The sequence below is a fragment of the Triplophysa rosa genome, linkage group LG15 (genome assembly GCF_024868665.1).
Source record: "Triplophysa rosa linkage group LG15, Trosa_1v2, whole genome shotgun sequence".
In the NCBI taxonomy this organism is placed as follows: Eukaryota; Metazoa; Chordata; class Actinopteri; order Cypriniformes; family Nemacheilidae; genus Triplophysa; species Triplophysa rosa.
Window position 1 is genome coordinate 20,113,957 of NC_079904.1, and position 9,361 is coordinate 20,123,317.

At 39.5% G+C, this 9,361-nt stretch overlaps 1 protein-coding gene across 1 annotated transcript in view; it reads right to left on the bottom strand.

The window, feature by feature from the left end:
• Positions 1–34: 34 nt before the first annotated feature.
• The window catches only part of LOC130565962 (uncharacterized), a 21,502-nt gene continuing 12,175 nt past the window's right edge, over positions 35–9,361 (bottom strand). The window contains exon 2 of the mRNA XM_057353140.1: positions 35–571. The gene's annotated coding sequence lies outside the window, so the exon portion shown is untranslated. The remainder of the gene's footprint in view (positions 572–9,361) is intronic.

The window sequence follows — 9,361 nt, forward strand, 5'->3', positions numbered from 1 at the left end:
TGAAAAAACTGTTCCATTGGAGTCAACGGAGTTGACGCGACTCGCTCTCTCTCTCTCTCTCTCTCTCTCTCTCTCTCTCTCTCTCTCAATGGCTCTGATGTATGTATAATGACTTGTGTACCAATAGTAATTGTTTGTATTCAGTCAACACCTATTTGGAGAAAAACCTTTCAGACCTTTAACACTGGTTTAATTTCTTGTAATTTAGTAACTCGTATTAATTTCTCACATGACTCTTCGATGGAGGTTACACTGAAGTCAGGTGATGACGGGTGATATGGTGGTGGATTTTAAAGGAAAATGGAGGCCATGAATCTGACTTATCATCTGGGTAAAAGTGTGGAGGTGGTGAAAAGATACTATGCTCTACTTTAGGGGGATACAACATTGACCTGTAAGGATGGCTACTAGATTGTTATTGTTTTAAACTGACTGGAGTCAACAGCAGAGAGGATGACGACAACAGTCAACTCAAAGCATCCTCTCCACACAGCTTATTTTGGAGAGTTGAGAACCACAAAGTGATACTGGACATCTTTATGGCCTCCTATCAGATCGCTCCCCATCATTCCTGCAAAAGCACCAACAATTATAATTACAATCTCATCTTCTTCAACTTGTTACTATGTACTGTGTATGTTTTTAAATGCCCCTATATGATCTATCTCATTATCTTTTATGACTGCTTCAGGTTTACTCAATCCAGTCAACTGATCCAAAACTGTAATTACATTTAAATGGGGACAGTCAGTTTAATACCTGAATGTAAATGTAACGGTACCCATACTCTGGAACTCGCTTCCACTGGCCTTATTCAAGACGGTGATGAATCTGCCTACAGAAAGGAGGTTGCTCAGCTGGCTGCCTGGTGTAGTCAAAACAACCTAGAGCTGAATGCATTCAAGACAGTGGAGATGATAGTGGATTTCAGAAGGAACCCTCCATCACTTCCTCCCCTCACCATCCTGGACAGCACTGTGGATACTGTGGAGTCATTCAGGTTCCTGGGCTCCACCATCTCTCAGGACCTGAAGTGGGAGTCCCACATAGACTCCATTGTAAAGAAGGCCCAGCAGAGGTTATACTTCCTCCGTCAATTGAGGAAGTTCAACCTACCACAGGAGCTACTGACCCAGTTCTACTCAGTGGTCATCGAATCTGTTCTGTGCACTTCAATTACTGTTTGGTATGGCTCGGCCACCAAATCAGACCTACGAAGACTACAACGGACAGTTCGTAGTGCTGAGAAAATTATTGGTGCTCCTCTGCCCACACTTCAGGACCTGTACGATTCCAGAGTGAAAAACAGGGCAAGAAAAATCATCATTGACTCCACACACCCAGCACACAAACTCTTTGATCTGCTGCCCTCTGGCCGGCGCTTTAGAGCACCAAACACCAGGACTTCCAGACACAGAAGCAGCTTCTTCCCCCAGGCAATCTCCCTCCTAAACAGATAACTGCTCCTTAAGAGCAATATTCCACTTCCACTACTCCTATAGTGTGCACTATAGTGCCTTATTATATCTACATCTTATGTATACATGTATATAACACTACCTCTACTTACTAAATTATCCATTTGCACAAGTGTACATACAATCTGTTAATATGTTTATTCTACTATATACTACCCTGTACAATGTCTCTTATATGTTATTATCCCCCATTTTCTGTAAAATAGTCTTTATTTTATATATGCACAATTTAGAATCTTTTAGACTGTAAATCGTATTATATTGTATTGTCATTGTGTTGAATGTCTGTACTAGAAGCTTCCAACACCAAAGAAAATTCCTTGTGTGTGCAAGCACACTTGGCAATAAAGCTCTTCTGATTCTGATTCTGAATATCGCAAAAATTAAAGTCTCAAACCAAAAGAGATGTTTATTTAAAAGTGGATGCTCGTCCAAACCTGCCTAAAACGCCTCGTTTAAACACGCCCCCACATTTCTACGTCAGTTTGTGAGAAGCATTGAAGAACACCGCCCAAAATGTATATGCAAAGAAATAAGGTGTGTCTATTCCCGCTGTAGTGTTGTTGTTGCTGCCGCCATGTCGTGGAGACGCTGTGAGTTTCATAACAAATGAAGAACTACTTAGTTGGGTCTTTCAAACGAGGACACAATTAGAAATCGGTAGTTAAGTTTTATTTACAACACTGTGCACAACCAGGTGTTAATGTGCTGCACACACTCGGATTTTGGAGTTGTGCTGTTTTGGAACAAAGGCTGTTTCTAAAAAGTGGGGCAAATCCAACTTTGTAAGGACAGTCTGACACTTCTCACTCACAGCCTGCGAGTACATTTTCATTATTAAAGAATTTACAACTGACTATTCAAACGTAAACTTTTTGTCGGTCCTACGATCACAAATGCAGAATTTGTGCAGAATATTTACGAGGCTGAATCCATCGGGAGCTGGCAAAGTTGATTAATCCGCTTGGTCAAATGCATTTTGTGTGGTCGCCTGCACAAAAAAATAAGACAGTCAGAATAGAGGACGCTACGATAGAGTGTTGGTTCCGCAAATAAAAAAAAAGACAGCAGATAAGAGAGCAACATTTGTGGTTCCCGCAAAAAAAAGACGCAGATTAAGAGAGCAACATTTTGTGGTTCCACAAAAAAAGGCAAACAAGCAGGATAAGAAAGAAGCAATCCATCTTGTAAGGTTACTCTACCAAANATCTAAATCAACACACACACACACACAAAGAGTCACACATAAAAGCAATGTTATGAATCAATCCACTGCATATGTTTTAAGTATAATCATGAGTTGTGATGTGTTTTAATGAATCATAGGATTAAGAAACAACGCTACATAATTAAAAGCATTAGATGATTGAGTGTTTTCTTTTTACTAAAAGAATGTTAAGAATGTTGGTATGTTGTCCGGCCACAGGAAACTGTCTCTAGGAGACCACTCCCCAAAAGAAACTGTCCCTAGAGAACATTCCTCAAAACTAGCGACTGACCACAGGATGTATGTTTTGAGAGGATGTTATTTTGCAGGAACTAAGAAAAAGGACAGAGTCGGATGGCCTGGTTCACGGTGATTGGTGGAAAGGGAGCAGCACTCCTTAAAAGGCAGAGGAGGAGTCAGAAGATGCGAGCGACGTCACATACTGAATAAATATGGGTGTTTTTGAATAATTTGGTTGTTGGCTTGTGGTGGAGTGAGGAGATCGTCTGACAACCCAAAGCTTTGTTACTTGTTTACATCTGATAATAAACTTCTAATCGATTTTGGAGAACGTCTCTGTGCAAATTTTTCGAACATGCAGGACTGCCTAAAAGTCCAACAATTGGTGACCCGTGACGTGATTTGTCAAGAGACGAGGGCACATTTGCCATTTTCGTTGGGAAAAACGGAACGAATTCAGGTTCAACACATAGGTCGCGACCGTGAAAGATAAAAAAAGGTAAGCAGAAGCCTGTTTAATCAAAATTCTGCTATTGAACATACCTAAATTGTTGTGTTGAATTTGATGAACATTCCGCATGAGTAAACGTAAATTATAAAGAGAAGTTGTTGAGAAATCAGATTTAAAAAGAAAATACTGTAAATCGTTGCGTCATAAGATTAGACGTCGCAACCGTAGAAGGGTTGAGTCCCTTTGAGTTGAAAAGACTCATAAACTTTGTGGGTGGGATTCGCGTCTGGGATGAAAAATGACCATAAATTGGGATTAAAGTCCCTTTGGTTTGGAAAGACCATAAATCTGCGTTGTTGGTATGTCCCTGGTGACGAAAAACATAGGCGGGATTCATCCCTTTGAGTGGTAACTCATAAAACCATGAATGCGTTGTGGTATTCGCGTCTGGGACAAAAAGGCCAGGGTGAAATAAATCCCTTTGAGTCTGGGAACTCATAAATCGGAATATTCCAAAATTGTTTGTTATATGTTTGAATGTTTTGAAAAGGCAAATGCAATTGCTTGAATGTGAAAATTAATGTGAAAATGATTTAACTCGTGTGAAAATAGATACTGTATAATTTTTAGCAAACTGTGAATAGAATTTGTGTACGTAAAATGGCGGAATTTCAGAAAGAATGTGATGAATAGGGTGTCCGCCAGTAAATGTGCAGTGGCAGAATGTTACAGAATATGTTCTGCACAGACTGAGAACCGAAGAGTAGAAAGAAGAGACAGAAGATAATTGATAAGTGTTGGGTAGCATTGTGTGATGATTGTGGATGGGAAAATAGCAGAAGAAGTGAGAATGCCTCTAGCACCAAACAATCAGAGAAATGGAGAAAAAAGCACATAGTAAGTTGCACGAGACATGTAGAAGAAAAAGACTAAAAGTGAAGATGGTATAATCACGGAAAGCATGGTAGCGAAGAAGAAAATCTAAAGAAGAAACTTAGAGTGTGGACTAGAGTAGCGCTAACAACCACAGCACTCAGCTATGCAGAAACCACAGAGTGGAGAGAGAAAAGAGGAAGTAAACAGCTCAAGAGTCAGAGAGAGAAAGAAGAAAAGCAGGAAGATGCTCAGACTACCCCCTCTGCTCCTCCCCTTCAGAAACACCCAACCCTTCAATCTATCCCATCCCTAAGCCACCCCCGCTCATACGAACCGCCTCAACAGCAGTGTACAATAAGGAGATGATGTGAATAGAGGCTAAATAGCGGATGCAAGGAATTTGATGAATTCGTGAAAGGTGTGGATAGAACACATGGTAGTAAGCATAGCACGACGAGTTAAGAGAGGAATGTAAGAATGAGAAAAGGACTATGAACGGGAGAGAGTCAGATAGAGAAGGTAGCACAACAGTGAGATACATGGAAAGAAAGACATCGGTATATCTTGAAAAGCGAGATAAATGATCAGCCTGAATAGCATAGCAGGGAAAATGCTAGACAGGGCCTAGAGTACCAGTATTTGCAGGGAAAAAACCAAAACATGGGTGACCAACCCTAACGTCCACATAGACGTTACAGAGCAGAAAAATTAGAGAGGCAAACCATGACGATGAGGAATAGAGAAGAGAGGAGAAGTGGATAATACTGAACTATGACCCAAGGAATGACAGGTACATCTAATATGCAAGCACCAATTTTATGCCAAATACCAGGCAGACGCCTAGACCAGTGGATCGCTATATAACCTGTCACGGACATGACAGCAATAGCAAGTAAATTGCCACCCATTACCTCTGGAGGCAGCAGATGGTGAGTAAATGCTACTGTCACTCGCCATGGCACTGACTTGGCTTTGGGTGACTTGAGATGCCTGTTAGGTCAGATACTGACAGCCTCACAAATGTCAAAATTTGAGAGCTTGATGCAACATACCATGATGCAATGCAATGAGATACCATTTACAGGGATAAGCACAGCTTGTAGCAAACATCTTGACGGTGACTATATCCGTAGCCACCAACCGTATACCAAAATGTAAAATTCCGACATTAAACCAGGTGAGACTGGAGCAGCCTTATTATTTCCGTTGTGCTGCTGAGTGGGAACAAATGGTGGAGGAAAACAGTTTAAACAACCCTGTGACACGAGACATATTTAGAGCAGCAGTAATGACAGGAGCTCCAAATGGAGTAAAACAAGCAATGGAGAATAACCCAGATATCCCAGTGGCAAGTAACGAGGTATGGGAAAGACATTTAGTGCATCACACAGACAGAGCAGTGGAAAGAGCCAATAAAGAGTGAAGAGGAACTCAACATTTGTGGTCCCGCAAAAAAAAAGACAGCAGATAAGAGAGCAACATTTGTGGTTCCACAAAAAAAAGACAGCAGATAAGAGAGCAACATTTGTGGTTCCACAAAAAAAAAAGACAGCAGATAAGAGAGCAACATTTGTGGTTTCGTGATGAAAAGTCTTTGAAGTGCACAAAGAAAAACTGTAATTTTCAAAGATTTGCTCGCAATGCAAACCATTTTGTTATCAGTTTCAGTTTTTGCTATCTTTTATTTTTTTATTAAAAATATTCCGTGTTTGAGAGTAAAACTAATTATTTTGTTTGAATAAAAAAAGACCAAAAAAACCTCCATAGACGAGTGGTGTATACAGTTGAATGCTTATTTGGGACACACAGGTGTAGATAATTAAGATGATGATGTTGACACAATTAATGATTTTAAGTAAGGCAGCCAGTTGTTATCGCAGAAATAAGCCCCGACAGTGTGATCATCTTGTATTATTACAAGGCTATAAGACACCAAATACATTTGTGTCTGTGAGTGTGAATCATTTTGTTTGAACAGTGTAATTGTAATGTGTAATGTAATGTAAACACTATTCTCCACCAAATTTGTCATGAGCTTTGATCACAATAATAATTCATATATTCTCCACCACGCTTTTGTATAGGGAAACAAATGTCAGCCGAATTGGGATGAATTTCATTGACTATGATCAATTGTATTTATAAGGATCGAATTCATGACTTGGGGAAATAACTTTAAATAGCTTGTATAGCTTTATATACTTTATAACTTTAGTTTATATTTAACATTACGAGCAGGTAGCAAGAATCAGCATGATTAGGGACTCCGGATTATGAGCATGAACTACAAACAACGTCACGTGTGACATAAAACAAGACAGTTTGGCATTAGAAGAGGTTGAAGTTGAATCAGAGAGAAGAACAGAGCATGGATTTATGGCAGCATTTGAAATTCAGCAGATTAATAACCTGAACAAAACATCAGTTTCTTAATTCTAAGACACCTTTGTTAAATGGATTAATGACCCTCTATGCATCCATTAATAAGATAAAATTAATAATATACATCCATTAATTGCATGTCTTGTCCATGGAAAGAAAGTGTTCTGATGCAGTTTGTTGAGACTCCAGTTGATCTTGGCTGGAAGTGATCAGAGAGAACCAGTTTGATGCAGATTATCTGTATCTGGAAAGACGAGGCCACAGCCTGGCACAAATTTAGGGGTCCGGGTGAAGGCTTCTTCTAGCCCATCCTTAAAAGATCCCAAAGGGCTAAACCCTTGTAGAAGGTGGCACGGACAAAACCTAACAGAAGGAAAACCAAGAACGAAAAACAGAGAGAGCATTTCGGAAGAGGCTGTGGTCTCTTTTAAACTGTATGGATGTCACATTCTACAGATGTGACTGACCCAATCAGGGGATGGCACTTTTGGAGGGAAAGTTAATGGTCTTTGTCTTTCCAACATGGTGTTTTGCATATGGAAGCTGATTGGATGTTTACTAGGAAACGTCTAAGAGTTATAATACTAATATAGAAAAGAGTTACCAAAACACAACAAACATTAACATTAAGGAAATCACAAATGCAGCTCATAGACACCAAACATGATCTGCATATCATCTTGGTTTAATGAGTTACCACAAATCGAATAATTCTAAGAGTTATACACGCATTCATTCAAACTACTTTGGATTAATGTTTAAGACAGACATACCACACCAAGAACATAAATATATGGAAAGGTTATAAATGAATATATGTACATTTCTATATAAATGTATGTGGGACTGTGCGTCTGTCCTCAAAGTGAATAAAGAATGCATCTCCATACATTCGTTTGGGCAGTAAGAGTAACCATCTTGATGGTTTGGTATGGGTGCTATGGTCACCAGAGGTGATCTGGGTGTTAGTCGCAGATTGAGGGTAGACCCCCGGTGATTAGCTTGCTGGTTGGGTGAGGGTGTTGTTATATTTAAGAAATATATATAGTTATTATGTGTCTGATCTGTCTCAGGCACTACATAAAGATTTACACTGGCAGCTCACAGCAGTTCTTTGTTTACCGTTCATCAACATGCCAGTAAAATAATCTTATTGGAGAGGTTTAGCGCATCAGTGTATTTAAAATAACGTAATGCAAACTAGCGATTGCTGTAATGGTAGTAAACAGACAGACGTGCTGTGCGCATCTAACACTGCAAACACTAACGCTCAATGTACAAGGCCAAAGAAAATAAGTATTAACTAGATGCGCCACTGCCATTACAATAAATGGGGAGAAATGCAATACTCTATGAGGCCACTTAAAAAAGGTGATTTTAGCACAAATTAAAATTCAACCAAAGTTAGGTTACAGTTCATGCCAGGTTTAATAATTATTTTTTGTGATCAACTTTTTATTGTTACAGAGAGAAAAATAAATATCAAGTCTGACATGAAAAAATAATATAAACATCCCTCTGAAACACTTTTCTCCCTTAAATTACCCTCCCACATTCCCAAGCCGACCTCACCCCAGACCACTTTCTCCCATCAGTGTATTAAATAATATATAATCTGACATATATGCAAAACAAAAGCCAAGTACAATAAAGGAAAGTGCATAGTAAGAACATGTTACATTAGAAATATCTTACAATCGCTCTTTGATTGTTGAAATTACGTCTAGCCAGGCTGATATAGTTTTCTGAAAAGCTCCATGTAGCCTTGCCACAGAGAGCTCCATACTCACAAAGTCCAAATAATAATGCATCCATTGTGACCAGGCTAGACAGTGAGGAGGTTTCCAGCGTAAGACAAGCATTTTTTTAGCAGCAGTAAGACCACAAAACAACATCTTTTTCTGAGTTAGAGAGAATGTGTAAGGAGAGTCATCATTTAGAAGGAAGAGTTTTGGGCAGCATGCCACCTCAACTTTCAAAATGTCCTTCAGAGTCCTGGAAACCTGTATCCAAAAATCGTTAACTTCAGGGCAGTCCCAAAACATGTGTTTATATGTACCTATATCTCCACTTGAACAGAAGTTACATGCAGGGGAGGAGGAAAGTTTCATTAAATGGCGTTTTCTTGGAGTGAGATATAATCATCTGTGAATCATCTTGAAATGAATCAGCCGATGGTCAGGATTTTTAGAGACATATTTTAGGTTAGTCCATATTGAGTCCCAACATATATCCATATTGTCTTCTGGGCCAACACTGTTAGGCCCAATTCTATTTTCTACCCCTTCGCCTACCCCTCGCCCCTTCCCCTTGCCTCTTGAAACAAAGTGGCAAGGGGAAGGGCTACAAATTTTCCGCTAAGAAATGGGACACCACTACTACACTGTTATACGTCATCATATACGTCGTTGCTAGCTCGTCACGTCAGAGGACATGTGCCGATGCACCGGGTAATTGACAAAAATATATTTTCTAGTATCGTGCAATCAGTGCTGTCCGCTAGCAAACTTTAGCGATTTTTTTGCAAACGTTAAAAGAACATCACCGTAAATACTAACACAAGATTGAATGTAACATACATAAAAGGAAAAATTGTCATAAAAATCCTTATTAATGGCAAAAATTACTTACATTTATGGGTCTGCTTGCTCGAGTGAGCGGCCATGTTGGAAATTTCTCTTAGCCCTTCGTTTGAAGTGAGGTCCCGAAAAATCTTCGTTTGAAGGG